The 20,480-nt window shown below is 38.0% G+C and overlaps 1 protein-coding gene across 2 annotated transcripts in view; it reads right to left on the bottom strand.

The window, feature by feature from the left end:
• The window catches only part of LOC122687354 (transmembrane protein 45A-like), a 96,829-nt gene that overhangs the window by 31,219 nt on the left and 45,130 nt on the right, over positions 1 to 20,480 (bottom strand). The window contains exon 1 of one of the 2 annotated variants that reach the window (XM_043892789.1): positions 677 to 854. The exons of the other annotated variant lie outside the window; for it this stretch is intronic. The gene's annotated coding sequence lies outside the window, so the exon portion shown is untranslated. Of the gene's footprint in view, positions 1 to 676; positions 855 to 20,480 lie in introns of those variants that run through there. 2 annotated transcript variants of the gene reach the window in all.

The following is a 20,480-nucleotide window of genomic DNA, read 5'->3' as shown; positions in this document are numbered from 1 at the left end:
TTCCCCATCCAGAAAAAAACCCTCTGCTCCTAATGACACCAAACATCAGCCCCTAAGCCAAGACAAGAAACAATGCCTGAAACCCCCATTAGCTGTATTTTTCTGACCAACCCGTGACATACACAAACACTCACTCACCACCCAAAAGGGAAATATTTTAAAACTCTCGCATTTGGGGGTAATATTGGGCAAATCTCAAGTGCAAAATCAGGTGTTAGGTGTTCATTCCCATTAACCAAAGCCACTTAAACAATGACAAGGCCTGTGTACAAAAAGAGGAGAGAATTCAAAATAGCCACGAGAAACAGATTCTAAAATTTACTTATTGGATTCTGAACCAAATATAAATGAATACCATGGAGAAAAACTTAAACTAACAATTCATCTTCAGCCACCACAAAATTTTAAGTAAAAATTCATCTTGAGCCATGACCAAAATAAAATATTACTAAATCTTATTTAGTAACTCATATCAAGACATTTATAAATCCAATTCAATAAACCAATTGGAGCTATTTCTTGAGCTCACTTTATTACTTGCCTTCATTCTCAAAGCAATGTGTATATAAGCATATGTAGCTTTATTTATTTTTTTGATCTCCATCATTCCATATCAGTTCTTTCTCTCCCAAATTTCAACTGTTTTGAAAGACTTTCTTAGTTAAATTATCCTTACCTTCACACTTTCCTCAGTGTCAACTCCCATGCAGTTCTCTTCTTCCGGAATAGAATTTACAATGATCCCAGTCTCAAGAAGGAAAAGCAAATACTGACTGGCCTAAATCTAAAACTGTCCCCTCTTCCTCCTTGGAGACTAAACCAATGTGCTCATATCCTTCCAGCTTGAACTTGAGCAGATACGTCTTCAGCATATGTCACAATGCTTGCATAAATGTGCGTCTAAGGACTACACCCTTTTGAATACCCTACCTCCAGTCCAAACGTTGTGCCATAGAGTATTTCCCAATGAGACTCACCTTGACACCCCACCCACATGACCACAGTTATGTCCCACCTGCTGTGAAAACCAGACCCAGGGGAACATGTTTGATCTTCAGTCTCTGTCTTCCAGGCTATCAAGATGGACAGGAGACAAAAGGAAAGGTCATGGCAGCAGTAACACAATAAAGCCTGATTTTAAATCTGAAAAAGACAAACCATCTTCTAACATACAGTGTCTCAAGCAAGAGATTGGCACAGGTGCTTAAGTTGGGAGTCACAGCCAAATCAAAGTTATAGGAATAAGAAAGTTCAGTTCAGTTCAGTCGCTCAGTTGTGTCCAACTCTTTGTGACCCCATGGACTGCAGCACACCAGGCCTCCCTTTCCTTCACCAACTCCCAAAGTCTACCCAAGCTCATGTCCATTGAGTCGGTGATGCCATCCAACCATCTTATCCTCTGTCATCCCCTTCTCCTCCCGCCTTCAATCTTTCCCAGCATCGGGGTCTTTTCAAATGAGTCAGTTCTTCGCATCAGGTGGCCAGAGTATTGGAGTTTCAGTTTCAGCACCAGTCCTTCCAATGAATATTCAGGACTGATCTCCTTTAGGATGGACTGGTTCGATCTCCTTGTAGTCCAAGGGACTCTCAAAAGTCTTCTCTAACACCACAGTTCAAAATAAGAAAAGATGATGGGAAAACATTTAAGTAGGTCAACCGTGAAGGTCACCTGCTCTCACAGAATACACAAACTGAGATTTAGGTGAATAAATAAGTTAGAATAAATTATTCTAAACCAATATGAGGCTTGCACAAAGGGAAATGTGAACAAGAAAGAAGCAACAGTCTGACTCTAACCTGGAGAGCCAGCAGCTGCTACCCTATCTGCATTCAAGTCTTATTTCCTCCTTCAGTGTAAACTCTTGCTGAGCAAGGGCCATGTCCCCTAGAAGGCGTCACACCTAGTTAGCACTCAATAAATAGCCAGTGAATGATGAGCTCCTGCCTGGGACCCCACTTCCTTGAAATACTGGCCTGGGTAGCAACCAGGATCAGAAAGAGTCAGGGTGCCTAATTAAATGCAGACTGGGCTCACTTCAGATTTACTAAATCAATCAGTAGGGGGAAGCCCAGAAGTCTGCATTTTTAAGGCTCACCACTTGATCTTTAGGTACTCTTGAGTTTTGAGGACCAAAGGCTTAGAGTATGTGGGGGACAAGCAAGATGGCACCAAGACACTCAGATTTAAATGTGGCCTCCCCATCACCATTCTCCAGAGGTATTTGTCTTCCATCAGTACCTAAGTCCTGATGTGTTTGCTCACATCAGGCATCATATTAGGCAATGGTGTGTGGCTCAACACCTGCTCTCGAGACCAGATGATAATCTGGCTCTGTCAGGTGACAATAATCATTCTAGAGTGCTGCCATTCGATTTATTTTTACTCTATTTTATCATGCATTATTAAGATAGCATTTCACTTTTATATTTTCTATACCCCTGGTTCTTATTCCCATATCCTTCTCAATGTTCAGATAGCTAAAACCATCCACGTCACAAGGATCATTCTTAATCAAACATCCAGAATCACAAACAGAACAAGAACACTCAACCTGAAACTATGTGACAGGATAAGGCAATCCAAAGGCTTATGTCTTGAAAAACAAAACTGACAAATAGAAAGTAAGAATAAATGCCATGTTGCCTTATGTGCTTGTAGTCAACTCTTCAAATACAGGAGCCTAGGTTGTTTCTGTTAGTAGTGTTGCCCCTGAGATGGGTAGGAAGCCAGCATGTACTATAAAGTGCTAATAGCTTTTCATGTATCTGCTTATTCTCTCTTTGAGAAAACCCAAGGAACTCTTCTTTTCACCACAGTTCAGTTCAGTCGCTCAGTCGTATCCGACTCTTTGCAACCTCTGGACTGCAGCCTCCCTGTCCCTCACCAACTCACAGAGTTTACTCAAACTCATGTCCATTGAGTCAGAGATGCCATCCAACCATCTCATCGTCTGTCATCCCCTTCTTTCCAACACAAGTATGTCTTTCCATCACAGGTATGAGGAAACTGAGACTCCAGGAGATTTACTAACCAACACTATGGCACAGTTATTAAAGACCAGAGCCAGGATTTCAAGTTCTTTCTATGTCTGATTCCAAATCCCATTCTGTCCCCCTAGATAAGGGCAAAGACTAGAAAAGGTTTTCAAACAGTCCCACCAGACAGTCTTCATCAGGTATATTTGCATAGGTTAAACACAGAAGGGAGAAGAATCCTCCCTGTAAGACTATCAATAACTGAGTTGTCAGCACATGTGAAGGAGGTGAAGCTTTGTACGTAGCCACAGTATTTATTATCCAATATGGTAGTCAAAGTCAGAATGCAGACGGATGGCACCAAAATAGAAAACCAGGCTGAGTAGCGTGTGACATCATTTGACGAAGGTCTAGACACTGGGATGAGTGTCAGTGATGTGGTAAGAATCTAAAGCAGTCGTCTGTAGTTCCAGGCTCCATTCAGCTCAGTTCAGTCGCTCAGTTGTGTCCGACTCTTTGCGACCCCATGAACTGCAGCAAGCCAGGCCTCCCTGTCCATCACAAACTCCCAAAGTTTACTCAAATTCATGTCCATTGAGTCGGTGATGCCATCCAACCATCTCATCCTCTGTCGTCCCCTTCTCCTCCTGCCTTCAATCTTTCCCAGCATCAGGGACTTTTGAAATGAGTCACCTCTTCACATCAGGTGGCCAAAATATTGGAGTTTCAGATTCAATATCATTCCTACCATTGAACACCCAGGTCTGATCTCCTTTAGGATGGACTGGTTGGATCTCCTTGCAATCCAACAGACTCTCAAGAGGCTTCTCCAACACCACAGTTTAAAAACATCAATTCTTCAGTGCTCAGCTTTCTTTATAGTCCAACTCTCACATCCATACATGACCATTGGAAAAACCATAGCCTTGATGAGACAGACCTTTGTTGGCAAAGTAATGTCTCTGCTTTTGAATATGCTGTCTAGGTTGGTCATAACTTTCAAGGAGTAAGCGTCTTTTAATTTCATGGCTGCAATCACCATCTGCAGTGAGTTTGGAGCCCCCCAAAATAAAGTCAGCCATGGTTTCCACTGTTTCCCCATCTATTTGCCATGAAGTGATGGGACCGGATGCCATGATCTCAGTTTTCTGAATGTTGAGCTTTAAGCCAACTTTTTCACTCCCCTCTTTCACTTTCATCAAGAGGCTCTTTAGTTCTTCACTTTCTGCCATAATGGTGGTGTCATTGGAATATCTGAGGTTATTGATATTTCTCCCAGGCATCTTGATTCCAGCTTGTGCTTCATCCAGCCCAGCGTTTCTCCTGATGGACTCTGCATATAAGTTAAATAAGCAGGATAACAATGTACAGCTTTGATGTACTCCTTTTCCTATTTGGAACCAGTCTGTTGTTCCGTGTCCAGTTCTAACTGTTGCTTCCTGGCCTGCATTAGGTTTCTCAAGAGGCAGGTCAAGTGGTCTGGTATTCCCATCTCTGTAAGGATTTTCCACAGTTTATTGTGATCCACACAGTCAAAGGCTTTGGCATAGTCAATAAATCAGAAACAGAGTTTTTTCTGGAACTCTCTTGCTTTTTTGATGATCCAGTGGATGTTGGCAATTTGATCTCTGGTTCCTCTGCCATTTCTAAAACCAACTTGAACATCTGGAAGTTCACGGTTCACATATTGCTGAAGCCTGACTTGGAGAATTTTGAGCATTACTTTACTAGCATGTGAGATGAGTGCAACTGTGCAGTAGTTTGAGCATTCTTTGGCACTGCCTTTCTTTGGGATTGGAATGAAAAGTGACCTTTCCAGTCCTGTGGCCACTGCTGAGTTTTCCAAATTTGCTGGCATATTGAGTGCAGCACTTTCACAGCATCATCTTTTAGGATTTGAAATAGCTCAACTGGAATTCCATCACCTCCACTAGCTTTGTTCATAGTGATGCTTCCTAAGGCCCACTTGACTTCCCATTCCAGGATGTCTGGCTCTAGGTGAGTGATCACACCATCATGGTTATCTGGGTTGTGAAGATCTTTTTTGTACAGTTCTTCTGTGTATTCTTGCCACCTCTTCTTAGTATCTTCTGCTTCTGTTAGGTCCATACCATTTCTTCACTTTATTGAGGCCATCTTTCCATGAAATGTTCCCTTGGTATCTCTAATTTTCTTGAAGAGATCTCTAGTCTTTCCCATTCTGTTGTTTTCCTCTATTTCTTTGCATTGATCACTGAGGAAGGCTTTCTTATCTCTGCTTGCTATTCTTTGGAACTCTGCATTCAAATGGGTATATCTTTCCTTTTCTTCTTTGTTTTTCACTTCTCTTCTTCTTACAGCTATTTGTAAGGTCTCCTCAGTCAGCCATTTTGCTTTTTTGCATTTCTTTTTCTTGGGGATGTTCTTGATCCCTGTCTCCTGTACAATGCCATGAACCTTCGTCCATAGTTCATCAGGCACTCTGTCTATCAGATCTAGTCCCTTAAATCTATTTTTCACTTCCACTGCATAATCATAAGGGATTTGATTAAAGTCATACCTGAATGGTCTAGTGGTTTTCCCCACTTTCTTCAATTTAAGTCTGAATATGGCAATAAGGAGTTCATGATCTGAGCCACAGTCAGCTCCCGGTTTTGTTTTTGCTGACTGTAGAGAGCTTCTCCATCTTTGGCTGCAAAGAATATTTTTCAGCCAAAATATTTCAGTGTTTGAAATAGTTCAAAATTCCTGATTTCAGTGTTGACCATCTGGTGATGTCCATGTGTAGAGTCTTCTCTTGTGTTGTTGGAAGAGGCTGCTTGCTATGACCAGTGCATTCTCTTGGCAAAACTCTATTAGCCTTTGCCCTGCTTCATTCTGTACTCCAAGGCCAAATTTGCCTGTTATTCCAGGTATCTCTTGACTTCCTACTTTTGCATTCCAGTCCCCTAAAATGAAAAGGACATCTTTTTTGGGTGTTAGTTCTAAAAGGTTTTTAGGTCTTCATAGAACTGTTCAACTTCAGCTTCTTCAGCGTTACTGGTCAGGGCATAGACTTGAATTACCATGATATTGAATGGTTTGCCTTGGAAACAAAGAGAGATCATTCTGTTGTTTTTGAACTTGCATCCAAGTACTGCATTTCGGACTCTTTTGTTGACTAAGATACCTACTCCTTTTCTTTAAGGGATATTTGCCCACAGTAGTAGATACAATGGTCATCTAAGTTAAATTCACCCATTCCAGTCCATCTTAGTTCACTGATTCTTAGAATATCAATGTTCACTCTTGCCATCTCCTGTTTGACCACTTCCAATTTGCCTTGATTCATGGACCTAACATTTCAGGTTCCTATGCAATATTGCTCTTTACAGCATTAGACCTTGCTTCTATCACCAGTTACATCCACAACTGGATGTTGTTTTTGCTTTGGTTCCATCCCTTCATTCTGGAGTTATTTCTCCACTGATTTTCAGTAGCATCCTGGGCACCTACCCAGGCTTCATGCTGCTTCACTTCTCATGTCAATGAAAAATGTCAAAAATACTTTGTCAAAAATCATAAAATTACACACTTAAAATTTAGGGCTAAACTTTATTGTATGTAAATTATACTTCAATAAAGCTAACTGAAGAGGGAGAATGGACACTTCTGCACTTCCTTCTCTCTTGGCAACCTGGAACACAATTTTGATGGATAGAGCCTTAGCAACTATTTTAGATAATAAGGCCCATGTGGAAGAGACAGAGCAGTGAATCTGAAAGAAACTTAACCTGGACAACTTTGTTAGGATCCATCCCATTTCTGAACACTCCATTTCTATGAATATTTTATGCAATGTGGAAATGAAATCTATCATGTATAAAAGCCAAAAATATTTAAATCTGTTTTGTACAGCAACAATAACCTTAAAAACCATGTTTCATATAATAGCTAACATTTATTGCTTGCTTTCTGTATATCAGTCTCCATTCAAGTAAGTACGTTGCATTTTAACTTATTTAACCTTCATAAGAAACTTCTGAAGTAGATACCAGTGGATACTCTTGTCATTCTGATTTTGTAGACAAACAACTTGAGTCAAAGTTAGAACTAAGATGTCCACAGTCACACAGGTGATAAGTAACAGTACTGGGCTTTATATCCAACCCTTGGTCTATAGTACCTTTACCACAATGTACCATAAATACAGTTAAAAAACACATGATTGAGAAGACATTGGCAATAAAGATAACTGACAAAAGCTGAGCAGCCAGAATGTAATTTTTAACCAGGAATCAGTTAAAAAGAAAAAAAATTTCTGTTCCCCTATACCCTTCTACCATAGGCAAGAATAAGAACAGACAATTCAACATAAGGCAAAACCTTAATACTGATAATCATATGAAAAGATGTTCAATATCACTAGAAATCAAAGAAAAATAAATTCAAAGGAGAGCTATATTTTCACCTATTACTTTGTCAAAATTAAAAAGATCTATTACATCAAGTGTTAGGGAGAGTATGAGGAAACTGGAATGCTTATACACTGCCAGAAGTATAAATGAGATTGCTGGCCACAGTCCAGCACTTCCATTTGTACTATGTACCCTAAAAATTCATAGACTAGACATGTTCCCTTGAATATTAAAAAAAAAAATTATTACTGCATTGGTAGTAGTAACATGAAATTAGAAATAATCTGAATATCCATCAACAGAGAAATGGAAAAATAACATGAAGCAACATATACATAGAATACTACAGTTAAAGACCTCTTTAAAGATAAAAGCACTAGATCTATAGTTAGCAACATGGATGGATTTTTAAAGCATTAGTTTGAATGAAAATTACAAGTTGCAAAACACAATTATGGTTTGATGCAACTTACATATTGTTCTTCAACATTTGAAACATAATACCATTCATTACTTACTCACATATATGAATATAAAAATATAAAGGCAAGGATAGGCACTAGTAATCGTGGTTTCCTGTGGGGAGAGTGAAGGAGAGTAGAACTGCAGGATGTCAGGGGGTGCTCCTCTTTTATTTAAAAGAAAGAAAAACTTGAAGCAAATAATATAAAACATCAGTTCTGCATTGTCAGAAGACTAGAGTATGCCATATTATCTTGTGCACTTTCATTATTTTTTTTTAATTAATAGACTTTATTTTTTAGAAACACTTTAGGCTTATAAAAAATTAAGCAAAAATTACAGAGTTCCATGTTTTCTCTCCCCAACCCTCACAGTGTCCCATATAATAACATCATGCATTAATGAGGTACCTTTGTTACAACTGAGGAACCAACCATGATACATTTTTACTAACTGAAGTGCATAATTTACATTAGGGTTCACTCTTTGTGTTTTACAGGTCTTTGGGTTTGACAAATGCATCATGTCATATATCCATCAGTACAGTATCATACAGAATATCCCTCAAACACTTCCTTTGCTCCACCTACTCATCCCTTCCCTCCTGCCCCTGAGTCCCTGGCAACAACTAGTCTTTTTACTATTTCTATATTTCTATAGTTTTGTCTTTTCTATAATGTCATATAACTGGAATCATACAACATGTAGCCTTTCCAGACTGAACCCTTTCTCTTAGCAACAGGCATTTAAATTTCCTCTGTGTATTTTTGTGTCTTGATAGTTCATTTCTTTTTAGTGCTGAATAATATTCCCATAGGTCAAGAAGCAACATTTAGAACCAGATATGGAAAATGGACTGGTTTAAAATTGGGAAAGGAGTATGTCAAGGCTGTATACTGCCACCCTGCCTATTTAACTTCTATGTAGCGTACATCATGCAAAATCCCAGGCTGGATGAATCACAAGCTGGAATCAAGATTTCAGGGAGAAATACCAACAACCTGAGATATGCAGATGATACACCACCCTAATGGCAGAAAGCAAAGAGGAACTAAAGAGCCTCTTGATGAAGGTAAAAGAGGAGAGTGAAAAAGCTGGCTTAAAACTCAACATTCAAAAAACTAAAAGCATGGCATCTAGTCCCACCATTTCATGGCAAATAGATGGGAAAACAATGGAAACAGTGACAGACTTTATTTTCTTGGGTTCCAAAATCACTGTGGATGGTGACTGCAGTCATGAAGTTAAAAAATGCTTGCTCCATGGAAGAAAAGCTATGACAAACCTAGACAGCATATTAAAAAGCAGAGACATCACTTTGCCAACAAAGGTCTATATAGTCAAAGCTATGGTTTTTTCAGTAGTCATGTACGGATGTGAGAGTTGGTCTATAAAGGAAGCTGAGCACCAAAGAAATGATGCTTTCAAATTGTGGTGCTGGAGAAGACTCTTGAGAGTCCCTTGGACAGCAAAGAGATCCAACCAAGATGTCCATCCTAAAGGACATCAGCCCTGATATTCATTGGAAGGACTGGTGCTGAAGCTGAAACTCCAATACTTTGGCCACTTGATGTGAAGAGGTGACTCACTGGAAAAGACATGCTGGGGAAGATTGAAGGCAGGAGGAGAAGAGGATGACAGAAGATGAGATGGTCTGATGGCATCATCGACTCATTGGACATAAGTTTGAGTGAACTCCGGGAGATGGTGAAAGACAGAGAAGCCTGGCATGCTGCATGCAGTTCATGGGGTTACAAAGAGTCAGACATGACTTATTGACTGAACAAAAACAACAATATTCCATTTTATGACTGTTTCACTGTTTCTTGTTTTTGTTTTTTAACTCATTCCCCTATTGAAGGATACCTTGGTTGCTTCCAGTTTAGGGTGTTTATATTATACAGTTGCTATACACATTTAAACATTTATGTGCAGGTTTTTGTATGGACATCAGTTTCCAACTCATTTGAGTAAATATCCAGGAGCACAATCCTGAATCACATGGTATGAGTATGATTTGTTTTGCAAGAAGCTACCAAATTGTCTTCTAAAATAGCTGTATCATTTTACATCCCCAGGAACAAATGACAAAGAATTTGCTCCATATCTATCCTCTCTAGCATTTGATGTTGTCAGTGTTCTGGATTTCAGCCATTCTAGTAGCTGTACAATAGTACCTTATTGTTGTTTTCCTTTGCATCTCAATGAAGACATAATTTGTCATCTGTATATTTTCTTTAATGAAGTGTCTGCTCAGATCTTTTGCTTACTTTTTAATTGGGTTATTTGTTTTCTTACTGCTGACTTTTAAGAGTTCTTGGTATATCTGGATTTCTCTCCTCTATCAGACACATGAATTGCAAGTATATCCTCCCAGTCTGTGGATTGTTTTTTCATTCTCTTAAAAGTATCACAAACTGGAAGTTATAGTGTAACATACATTTTTTTCTTTCATGGATTGTGCACTTGATGTTGTAGCTAAAAACTCATCATACCCAAGGTCACATTGATTTTCTATGTTATATTCTAGAAGCTTTACAGCTTTGCTTTTACATTTAGGTCTATGATCCATTTTGAATTAATTTTTGTGAAAAAATATAAAGACTATCTATAGATCTTTGTTTTTTTTAATGTGGGTGGGTATACAGTTGTTCCAGCACCACAAAGATTATTCTCTCTATGCACAGAATTTCAAAGACCCCTTGACCATATGTATGTGAATCTATTGTGTCTCATCTATGTGTCTTTTCTTTCACCAGTACTATACTGTCTTGATAACTGTAGCTTTAAACTATTTCTTGAAATCGGGTAGAGTCAGTCCTCTGATTTTGTTCTTCAAGATTGTGTTGGTTATTTTGGGTCTTTTGCCTTTCCATACAATGTTTAAAATTAGTTTGTCAATATCCACAAAAAAAAATTGCTGGGATTTTAAGTGGTATTGCATAGATAGATCAATACAACACTAAATCTAAGAACTGACAACATTGGTTCATTTCATCCATAAACATGGAATATCTTTCCATTTATGTAGACTTTTTATTTCTTTCATTAGAGGTTTATACTTTTCCTCATATAAATCTTGTATATATTTTCTTAAATTTGTATTTCTTTTCTTTTTTTGGTGCTAAGGTAAATAGTGCCATGCATTTCTTTTAATTAATCACTTTAATTGGAGAATAATTACTTTACAATACTGTGATGGTTTTTGCCATACATCAACATGAATTGGCCACAGGTATATATGTGTACCCCCCATCCTGAACACCCCTCCCACCTTCCTCCTTACCTTATCCCTCTGGGTTGTCCCAGACCACCGGCTATGGGTGCTCTGGTTCATGAATCAAACTTGCACTGGTCCTCTATTTTACATATGATAATATGCATGTTTCAATGGTATTCTCTCAAATCATCCCACCCTCGCCTTCCTCCGCTGAGTCCAAAAGTCTGTTCTTTACATCTGTGTATCCTTTGCTGCCCTGCATATAGCATCATTGGTATCGTCTTTCTAAATTCCATAGATATGCTTTAATATACGGTATTTGTCGTTCTCTTTCTGACTTACTTCACTCTGTGTAATAGGCTCCAGGTTCATCCACCTCATTAGAACTGACTCAAATGTATTCCTTTTTAATGGCTGAGTAATATTCCGTTGTGTATATGTACCACAACTTCCCTATCCATTCATCTGCCGATGGACATCTAGGTTGCTTCCATGTCCTAGCTACTGTAAACAGTGCTGCAATGAGCACTGGGGTACATATGTCTCTCAATTTTGGTTTCCTTGGGGTGTATGCCCAGCATTGGGATTGCTGGGTCTATTCTAGTCCCAGTTTTTGAAGGAATCCCCCACACTGTTCTCCATAGTCGCTGTACCAGTTTGCAGTTCAACCAAGAGTGTAAGAGGGTTCCCTTTTCTCCACACCCTCTAGCATTTATTGTTTGTAGACTTTTTGACAGTGGCCATTCTGACCAGTATGAGATGATACCTCTTTGTGGTTTTGATATGCATGTCTCTAATAATGAGTGATGTTGAGCATCCTTTCTGGTGCTTATTAGCCATCTGTATGTCTTCTTTGGAGAAATGTCTGTTTAGATCTTTTGCCCACTCTTTGACTGGGTTGTTCAATTAACCCAATTGGATTGGATTGTTCATTTTTCTGGTATTGAGCTGCATAAGCTGCTTGTTTTATTTTGGAGATTAATTCTTTATCAGCTGTTTCATTTGCTGTTACTTTCTCCCACTCTGAGGGCTGTCTTTTCACCTCGCTTACAGTTTCCTTTGTCATACGAACGTTTTTAAGTTTAATTATGTCCAATTTATTTATTTTTGTTTTTTATTTCCATTCCTCTGAGGGGTGGGTCATAGAGGATCTTGCTGTGATTTATGTCAGAGAATGTTTCAAACTCCAATTGTTCATTACTGGTATATAGGAGAGCAGTTGACTTCCATATATTAACCTTATATCTTGCAACCATAATCATTTACTAGTTTCAGGAATTTTCAGTTGCTGTTGATTCTCTGGGATTTTCTACATAGACAGTCATATCATCTGTTAAACAGTTTTATTTATTCCTTCCCAACCTGTACATTTTGTATTTCCTTTTCTTATATTATTGCATTAGCTAGAACTTCCAGTATGATGTTGAATACTGGTGGTAAAAGGGGACAACCTTGCCTTGTTCCCAATCTCAGGGAGAAAGTATCCAATCTTTCACCATTAAGTATGATGTTAACTGTAGGTTTTGTGTAGATATTCTGTATCAGATTAAAGAAGTTTCCCCTTCTATACCTATGTTGCTACTTTTCAGATAAAAAAAAAAAAAAGCCTAAGACAGTCTTTGTTGTTGCTATTGTTGTTCAGTCACTCAGTCGTGTCTGACTCTTTGCGACCCTGTGAGCTGCAGCATGCCAGGCTTCCCTGTCCTTCACCATCTCCCGGAGCTTGCTCAAACTCATATCCATTGAGTTGGAGATGCCATCCAGCAATCTCATCCTCAGTCATTCCCTTCTCCACCCACCTTCAACCTTTCCCAGCATCAGAGTCTTTACTAATGAGTCAGCTCTTCGCATCAGGTGGCCAAAGTATTGGAGCTTCAGCTTCAGTATCAGTCCTTCCAATTTCCTTCAGGATTCACTGGTTTGACCTCCTTTCAGTCCAAGGGATTCTCAGAAGTCTTTTCCAACACCACAGTTCAAAAGCATCAATTCTTTGGCGCTCAGCCTTCTCTATGGTCCAACTCTCACATTCATACATTTCTGTTGGCAAAACCATAGCTTTGACTATATGGACCTTTGTCATCAAAGAACCTTAAATACCAGGTTAAGAAGTTTGAATTTTATTCCATGGACAATAAGAAGTAACCGAATGTTTCGAGTGGAAAAGAAAAAAAAAAAAAGGATGTGACAGAGATATGTATCAGACCCCTTAAACTCTTCCACAATACAAGAATCTAATTTCTATCTAAAAATGTCCAGCAAACTCCTCCAACTCCTTCAATACCTTTCTTCTGATGTTCAAATCTCACACTCTGTTAGCCCTGCCTCATAGCCAACTTGAATCCCTTAGAGGTCTCAGGGAAGATGCAGAATATTCATCAGTCTTGATAAACTGCTTCCATACAAACCCGACTTGCAAACTCAGTATTCTACTACCCACTCCCTGCCCAGAAGAGAAAGTTACTTCTGGTTCAGAAAGTTACATAACAGACGTAACTCTGGTTGAGAGCAGAGACACAGGCAACCCGTGGCCCAGACTCACTTACTAAGCAATGTACAGTCAAAATACAGTGGTCACACCTGAATTAACAGTGTTGACACAGTCATTTGCATCACACCTTCTAAAGAAGGAGTTGCTATTGTCAAGAGCTCTATTCATAAGGATATCTAGATGTCTGTCTCCAGAGAACACCCTGTAACCCAGTTCTATCCACTGGGGACATGAGGTCAAATCAGAATCCTCATTTTAGCCAGATCCCCATGTGACTTATATATACACATTAAAAACTAGAAACATTGGTCTAGTCTAGGGCAGAATTTCCCTACAGTGGCACTATTGACATTCCATGCCAAATTATTTGTTTATTGGTTCTCCTGTGCGTTCCAGAATGTTGAACAACTTCGCTGGCCTCTACCTACTAGATTCTGACAGCAGTTTTCCCCTAACTGTGAAAATCAAAGATATCTACAGATATTGATAAATGTCCCCTGAGGGGCTAACTTATAGCCCCTTCCCAAGTAAAAAGCACTGGTTTAGAAGACCCTTGGTTCAAACCCCCTAACATAAAAAAGGTAGGTTTTTTTTTTTTTTCTTTCTCTTAAGAAAAAGACAAATACAACAAGATTAGCTGTTAACTACTGTATCAAAATATGTTCAAACAAGATTATGTGCACCTTTTTCAGAAAGATAAAGTACATGTTATTGCAACTAACAGAACAAAACATCATTCTGAAAGATAAGACTTGCAAAATTTCCATGATCTTTCATATAAAAATTTTTGACTTGCACTGTTTAATATTACTATTGAAGACAAAGAAGGACTTGGCATTAATTATGACATACACAAAGTCCAAGGACCTATCCTTTCATGTCGTCACTGCAAATACATTTGCCCTAGATACCATCATATAAAAGTCTATCTAGAACATCTCCTCATATTGAAAAAGATCATCTACAAGGTTAATGATCTGTGTCCACCCTTAAAGAGTATGTGTGGTGACAAAGTAGGGGAAGTCATGTTCAAATTCAATTTATGAGAAAACAAATAAACTGCAGAAGCAGAAGCTGAAGCTACCATGGTGATATCTGAACACTGTACAATTTTGCTGGCACAGAGGAGGAAAAGGTTGCATAATTCTTTGGTCTCTTAGTCTCTTGGATTTAGGAAATTTAGGTCTCATATTTATTCTAATTAATTTTTTCACACATACCATCTAGGAAATACTGGCTCCTGATTTGAATGAGTGCCTATGGCAAATAAAGAAAGAAACAAGACAATTTCAGCTATTGATAAACTAGCTCAGGGTGTCCTAGCAGAAAGCAAAGAAGAACTAAAGAGCCTCTTGATGAAAGTGAAAGAGGAGAGTGAAAAAGTTGGCTTAAAACTCAACATTCAGAAAACTAATATCATGGCATCCTGTCTCATCACTTCATGGCAAATAGATAGGGAAACTGTGGAAACAGTGACAGATTTTATTTTGGGGGGGCTCCAAAATCACTGCAGATGGTGACTGCAGCCATGAAATTAAAAAATGCTTGCGTTTTGGAAGAAAAGCTATGACCAACTTAGACAGCATATTAAAAAGCAGGGACATTACTTTGCCAACAAAGGTCCATCTAGTCAAGGCTATGGTTTTTCCAGTAGCCATGTATGGATGTGAAAGTTGCACTATAAAAAAAGCTGAGCCCTGAAGAATTGATGCTTCTGAACTGTGGTGTTCTCCACATACTTTGGTCACCTGATGCAAAGAACTGACTCATTGGAAAAGACCCTGATGCTCGGAAAGATTGAAGGCAGGAGAAAAAGGGGACGACAGAGGATGAGATGATTGGATGTCATCACCGACTCAGTGGACATGAGTTTGAGTAAACTCTGGGAGTTGGTGATGGACAGAGAGGCCTGGCGTGCTGCAGTCCATGGGGTCGCAAACAGCTGGACACGACTGAGTAACCGAGCTGAACTGAACTTATCCTGAGGGAGGATGGGGACATTGGTTCTGCTTGGAAGTGCTGAGCTGGGCTGAGCTGAGCTGAGTCGAAGGAGTGAGGCCAAGGCAGGGGAAACATCTATTCAGTGGATGAAACCATCGGCCCAGTACTACCCTCAATATGTATGGTCTTATTGATTCCATTACACAGAAGAGACAGCTAAGCTTAGAGGCATTTGCCACTTGCCTGAATGTCTGTAGTTATTAAGTGGTAGAGGGCAGAAAAGGGAGCCAAATCTCCCAAGTACTAGTGGACAGTGTTCTTTCTGTTAATACAACACCAAACACCCTTGTTTTAATTTCTTGTTGCTGCTCTAACAAATCACCATAAATTTCAACAAAAGATTCAATATCTTACAGCTCTGGAACTCAGAAGTCAGAAATGAGGCACACTCAAATCTCAGCCTCTCTCTCTGATACTGCTCCCCATTCTTCAGTTGCTATGTGTCCTTTTTCTTTCTCTGATCATCCTGCCTCCCTCTTATAAGGACCCTTATGTTTACATTGGGCTGACGGGGATAATCCAGAATATAATCTCCTTATCCCAGATCCTTAACTTAATCAAACCTTCAAAAGCCCTTTTACTATGTGAAGGAAAGCAGAATACATCACTCCAAAGAATGGCTCTTTGACATAAAAATTATTTTTGAGCTGAAAGCTATTAAGAATGAAGGGAAAGCTCTCTCTACTTCTCCTTTTCTACCTAAAGGCAGAACACACATTCTCCTTTCACTGGAGACAGTCTTACCAGCCCAGAGATGGCCCCAGAGGAATCTGCAAACAAACATTAGCCACTAGTTTCCTGTCCTATATTTTTCTTCCCAGTTTGCTGCCCTCGGAAGCCTAAACTTCCTTTCTCTGTCCTGTCATTTCTCTCCACAGTTATTGTTCTTTGTTGAAGATGCTGTAGAAACTGTAGTTCTAGGCCACTTAGAAAAGTGAAAAGTGACTTTTCACTGAGGTTTCTCCCACATGCTATGCACTGCATGAGTTAATAAACTGTTTTCCTCTTGTTGACCTTCTTGTTACAGAAGCCCAGCTGAAAACCTAAGGCGAGTAAAGTTTTGTCCACCCTACTTCCTGACGCCTCACATGGAATAGGCTGGGATGTCCCACTCTCTCTGGATCCTGAAGATGGGATCCTGGGACAAAAAGCCAGGGAAAGGTAAGAGTTCTTACCCAAGTCAGTTCTCTCAGGTCTCTCTGCAATTCCTGAGCAAGAAAGGAAGGTGAAATTTTCCCTTATCGCTTCCTCTCCAAATGTTTTTCCAGAGAATTACTTGTAAATTGTAGTTATTTAAACTGTGACTCTGTGGATTTGGTTTTTCGGGTGACAACAGCCTTTGTCATCTCTCTCTTATTTGTATTATTTGCACTGGGAAATTTTTCAACATAATCCCTTGGGTACTACACAGATTAGCGGGTCTGTGATTTAAGGTATCTCACTCTGTGAGAAACCAGAGCTTCTTCACTCCGTGTGACAACAAGGTCTTTGCTTTCTTAGACAATCTTTGAGGGAAACTTTGGATTTCAAGGGGAACTGCATCTTCTGTACAGTCTTTGGGGATGCCTCTTGTGTCCATGGTTAAGCCATAAAAGGCGCATTGGTTTCAAGTCATGAAAAGGCTTATTCATTTAGTTACAGTCACATTAAAATAGGTATACCTTTTAAGATTTGAGTTTTTATCTTTAAAAAGATATTTGAGAGATCTCTCATTCTAAACAAATGGCCTACTGGTACCTAGAAACTAGGCCCCAAGAACATATAACAAGGTTGTTTTATTGTTCCTTACTCTGAAACCAGACCTCCTGAGCTCCTGGTCTTTCCATATATGGGGGCCCACCACAAAACATAAATAAATAAAACTCACGGCCTATACTACACTTAAGAAATTTCTAAAATAGTAATTGCTTTAAATTTCTCATAATAAATAAATATGCTCCTGAATTTCTTCTTTAAAAAAAATTTCTAGTGACTTAGTTTCTGGTGATGTAAATTTTACCACATCTCTAAAATATAAATATCAGAAGAGTTAACTAGAACACTACCTACAACCACCTGAGACTGGATGGAAAAAAGAGGAGAGACTTTTCTTAAACAAATAGCTATGAAAGGCCCCTTGTTCAAAATCTAGTCCACAGCCTCTATGAGACTATCTGTCAAGAGCAAATTTTAAAACCTTAAAAGTTTTCTCCACAAATATTGGTAAAAAATCTTTAGCCATCTAAGCAAATAACCTTACCTTGTTCCATCTGCCAGAAATGCAATTTGAATTCAACATTCTTTTACAAAATGGTCAATTTTATATTCTAAAACTGTCTTTATTCCATAAATGGCTAAAATTTTTAAATGAAAGGTATAAGATCTTTGTTTGCATCTGTGTGTATATTTATGTATGTCTGGGCATGTGTTGTGTATATGTGATATTTTTGTACCTTTGGATAGTATTGCCAAAAATAACATGTGAAAGAGCTTAATAAGGACGTGTATAAATTAAAATGTTCCTAAAATGCTCAGAAATATAGAAACTAACCAAAATGTTTTTCAAGTTCATATGACTGGGTTAAACTTCAGTAAATAAAAGCTAGTTTAAGTTTTTTAATTTAATAAAACAAGCATTTCTTCAGAAATTTCAACATTAAATTTACTGCATATATACAATTTTTTCTACCTGGACTTAATAGTCAAACAAGTATATGTTATCTCTATTAGATATTTAAGATTATAAAAATACAAATCAAATCTAAGAAAAATATACAATAAATTGCTTAATGTACGTCAAGTACAACAGCAAAAAAAAAAAGAAGCTATGTATTTAATTTTTTAAGTGCTTTGCTTCTATGATTATTAAGAATAAGTTAATTAAATAAAAATAGGTGGGATAAGAGTTTATAAATTAACTTCTCAACAATGATTATGTTTTACTTAAAAACAGCTTCCAAAATCTTCTTGGTGAAATAAGCCTTAAAGTTATTCTATGTTAAGTGATAGATAGTCATTAACTATCTAGATTTATTTCCAGAAGATACAATACTGAAACATTATTGCTAAACAGAAGTTCACTTTTGGCTTCTTATGACAGAGGGACAAAAGACATTTGGGTCTATTAATAACATGTTTTTCTTGCCATGTTAAAATTTGTACTATGAATAAAAGGCATATGCATCTAGAAATTATGAAATGTTTAAGTCATAATTTGCCAGTCTATACAAAATGTTGGTATGTGGCAGTTTACAGTTGTCTGCTTCTTAATTCTCACTGAAAACTAAGGTTACTAGGGATTAAAATTTTTAACAATATATGTAATTAAAATTACTAATACAATAAGAAAAAAACTCTATGTAAAGTATATAAGGAAAGTAAGATATACTTTTGGTAAGGAAAGATATGAGGTATGAAGATGCTTTTCTGTTAAGGGGAATGGGGAGTAATTTTCTCCTGGTTTAGAGGTTATTTAAAGGTTGTTTCAGAATAATAAAGGAGGGGGGGGAATGACAAAAACTGAACAGATTTAGAAAGTTGGGAATAGAGAAAAAGATCTTGTATAGTCAAGATGACTCACATTGAATAAAGTTACCATGAGAGTTTTTTTTTTTTTTAACAAGGGATTTTAAAATAAGCTTTAATATCAAAAGTGAGCATATGTAACACTAAAATTTATTTTCCTTTCTCTGTTAAAAGAACTAAGTCTTTTCGGACTACTGATCTGCCCTTGATAAGAGATTATAAAAGACTGTGGATTTTTTTTAACCTTTTAAGAAATCTTCCTATAAAACCAAGATTTTTTTTAAATTTATTTTTTATTGGAGGATAATTGCTTTACAGAATTTTGTTGGTTTCTGTCAAACCTCAACATGAATCAGCCTTGGTACACATATATCCTCTCCCTTTTGGACTTCCCACCCATCTCCCTCCCCATCCCACCTCTCTAGGCTGATACAGTCAAGCTGGTCCCTGTTCGAGTTTCCTGAGCCAGACAGCAAATTCCTGTTGCTTATCTATTTTACAGATGGTAATGTAAGTTTCCATGTTGCTCTTTCCAAACATCTCACCCTCTCTTACCCTCTCCCCATGTACATAAGTCTATTCTCTATGTCTGTAAAACCAAGATTTTATGTCATCAAAATATTACCTGTGCTTCATGTTGTCTTTATCAAGTGTTCAATTAATTAAGAAAAAGAGTCTTAATATTAAGAGAGCTAAGTTTTGCTTTTTTTTCCTCAGGACATGTAACCTTCTGTATCTGCCTTTGAAATCTTTTTATTATCACTTTGGATAAACGGATAATATATTATTTCACACGATCTGTGATCCTAGTAAATCAAGTGTTTCAAGCTTTTGACATTTTTTAAAAACTTTTCAAAACCAAATTCTAAATGAAATCTTTTTGATTTGGAACTAACTTTGAGATTTTCCAGGGGTATTCTGGAAAATCTCAAAGGATTTGTTCTCTCAAAAGAGAAATGTTAAATTAATTAGGCTTATTTGATATGTTAAATTGCATGGGAATAAGAAGGATTCCTTGGTGACTTAGGGTAGAGTCCGCCTGTAATGCAACAGACCCAGGTTCGATCCCTGGGTCTGGAAGATTCCCTGGAAAAGGAAATGGCAACCCACTCCAGTATTTTTGTCTGGAAAATCCCATGAATGGAGGAGCCTGGAAGGCTATAGTTTGTGGGGTCGCAAAGAGCCAGACACAACTGAGCATCTTCACTTCTACTCCTAAGAAGTGATGCTAAATCATCTTTAGATTATATTTGTATAGGTGTGTTAGTATTGTAAGTAGTCCAGAAATCATGAAAAACTGACATGTTCTAGTATGATGTTTATAGTCATAATTCCAGCTATCATCTTAAAATGCTGTATGTCACAGATAGCCAAATTTCCTTGTCAATTAAATTATAATGAATTCTCATCAGACTTTTAGCAATGGCCATGCATAAGTCTTCTGGAATTCACA

The sequence above is a fragment of the Cervus elaphus genome, chromosome 31, assembly GCF_910594005.1.
Source record: "Cervus elaphus chromosome 31, mCerEla1.1, whole genome shotgun sequence".
Classification (NCBI taxonomy): Eukaryota; Metazoa; Chordata; class Mammalia; order Artiodactyla; family Cervidae; genus Cervus; species Cervus elaphus.
This window is presented reverse-complemented; position numbering and strand designations above follow the sequence as displayed.